Source organism: Anastrepha ludens, chromosome 6 (genome assembly GCF_028408465.1).
Source record: "Anastrepha ludens isolate Willacy chromosome 6, idAnaLude1.1, whole genome shotgun sequence".
Lineage (NCBI taxonomy): Eukaryota > Metazoa > Arthropoda > Insecta > Diptera > Tephritidae > Anastrepha > Anastrepha ludens.
In genome coordinates this window covers 102,857,383-102,860,420 of record NC_071502.1, presented here as the reverse complement: position 1 = coordinate 102,860,420, position 3,038 = coordinate 102,857,383, and positions in this window count along the sequence as shown.

Genomic DNA, 3,038 nt, shown 5'->3' with positions numbered 1-3,038 from the left:
GTAAATTTCTATATTGGTAAACAAAAACCACACTTTCACAAGTTTCTCGTCGGGCTTGCCGTCTTGGAAAACTCGGAAACTTGAAAGATTCTGCGCAGGCCTTGTGGACCTTTGTGCACTGGTAATGGCGCTTAACGCAGATGAGCTCCACAAAGACATTTAGCGTGCGAAATATAAATCGAGCGGCACCGATAGCTAAATTTTGTCATACAAATGAATATAAACGTTTCGGCCCAGAAAGTATTCGATGCGTTCCCTGCGGGTGGTAGTAGAGAAAAAGGAAGACATCACGTGGAGAAGGACATGGCTTCACTTGATATTTGTAATTGACGCCAGTACTATAAGCAAAAGAACTGTTTAATCACTAATGCAACCTCCTCATCGTTTTCTTTTAAAATAAACTTTCCATTACTAATAAAAAATAAAAAATGGTTTAATTTTATTATTTAAAAATTGTTGAGTTAGATTAGGTTAGTTAGGTTAACATCGCTGGCTGAACGCCATCACATCGACATATTGGTCCCCAGATGGAGCTTCGCCCTTATGTTCCCTTGGAATAAGCCTCCGTCTTTTGCGAATCTAAGTAAGCTCTGAAGCTCTAACCACGAGAGACATTCCAAGGCCAGCTAAAAAGAGAAAAGCTGATGAATCGTTGGAAGACGCTGACCAAATAACTCCTACAACAAAACCAACAACAGCATTGGTGATGCAAAAATCAATTGCTAAGCGTCCGCCCCCTATAATGGTGACAAATGTAAGTGATTACCAAAAACTATATTCTTATATAAAAGATAACTCGGAAAATGAATTTAATATTAAATTACTAAATAATGATGTGCTCAAAATAAACATGTTTGATGTAAATGACTACAGAGTAGTAACCAAAATAATATATTATCCGATAAAAATATATCCTGGTACACATATGAAAATAAGCAATCCAGAGATATTAAAATGGTAATAAAAAATTTGCACCACTCAAATCAACTAAGCAGTTTACTAAAAGATTTAGAAGCGCAAGGTTTTAAGCCAAAAAGTGCCATTAACAAACTAGCTTGGAAAACCAAAAAGCCACTAGATATGTTTCTTGTCAGCTTTGAACCAACCGATAAAATAGAAGATATATTCAAGATAAATAGAATATTAAATACTGTAGTTAAAGTAGAACCAGTAAAAAGTTCGATATTAATACCATAATGGAAGAACTGCCAATCGTATGAACATACTAAAACTTATTGTGGAAAACCACCAAAATGCGTAAAATGTGGAGAAAAGCACCTTACAGTTTATTGTACAAAACTGTCAACTGAAAAACCAAAATGTAGCAACTGTGGAGAAGCGCGCCCAGCAAATTATAGGGGATGTGCAGTTGCCAAGGAACTGCAAAAGCTCAGAAATAAATCTCGCAATATTTTAAATACTAAATCGCATGAAAAAGAACCGGAAAATAAAAATTTAGAAACAAGAGCACAACAGACATATGCTACTATAGTTCGATCTGATAATGCACCGCAGCCAACCGAAAACTTTGATCCTAGTCAAACCTTACAAAATATTTTGTCAAAGCTATTAAATATGGAAGAAGCTATTACAAATATTGATGAACGATTAAAACAACAAGAATATAATAACGGAAGGAGTATCCAAAAGAAGAAGTAAACATATTGAATACCTTCAAAGCAATGCTATGGAATGCAAACGGCCTTTCGGAAATTGTTTTAGACGAAAACAACATAGATGTCTGCTTAATAGCAGAAACACATTTCACAAAACAGTCGTTTATAAAATTTAAAGGTTACAACTTGTATCACACAATACATCCATCAAATTCAGCAAGAGGAGGTAGTGCCATAATCATCAAAGAAACGTTAAAGTACAGTGAAGAACCAAAATATCAAACGGAAAAAATTCAGGCAACACTAATTAAAATTTATAGAAAGAAGTACAGCATAACGCTAGCAAGTCTATATAGTCCACCAAAACATGCACTTAAAACAGAAGATTATATTGTATTCTTCAAACATGTTGGAGATCGCTTTATTATAGGTGGCGACCTCAACGCAAAGCGCACGTATTGGGGATCCAGATTGACAACAACGAAAGAAAAGGAGTTACTATGTGCAATAAACCAGTATAATTGCGAAACTTTTTCATCAGGGAGTCCAACATACTGGCACTCAGATCAAAACAAAGTTCCAGACTTAATAGACTTTTTCATAGTAAAAAATATCAGTTGCAACTATCTACAAGTAGAAGAAAGCGCTGATTTAAACTCTGATCACTCACCAATTGTATTCACTTTAAGCGAATACTTAATATCAAAAATAAACAAACCAACACTCGTGAATCATAAAACCGACTGGCAAAGTTTTAAGTTAATTCTAATGGAAAATATAAATATGAATGCTTCCATAAAATCGAGAAAGAAATTAGACGAAGAAATCGAAAAATATATCAAAATTATCCAACAAGCGGCCTGGCAATGCACACCGGAAATAAAAAGAAGACTTAAAGGAAATAGTTATCCGAGGGAGATTCTAATGCTAATAAAAAATAAACGTAGATTGAGAAGAAAATGGCAACAAACCAGAGCACCACAAGACAAAGCAAAACTCAATAAACTCTCTACACAACTAAAAGAAGAAATAAAACAACTTAAAAATGACTCCATTAGAGATGCTCTAGAAAATTTAACGAGCGATAAACGTACGGACTATTCACTTTGGAAGGCAACTAAAACCTTGAAAAGGTCTATTATGCATTCCCCACTAATAAAGAATTATGATGGCAGCTGGGCCAAATCTAATGAACAAAAAGCTGAGAGATTTGCCGAATATCTTCAAAACATTTTTCATCCTAACGAAGGAGATGAGTTAGAAAATATACCTCATCCTATTCGACAAAAAATCGATAAAATCCCCTTGACTTCCTTTAAAGAGGTAAAGGACACTATTAAAAATAAAATAGATAGCAAAAAAGCACCCGGTTATGACCTTATAACAGTGAAAATATTAAAAGAATTGCCCAATAATGCTATT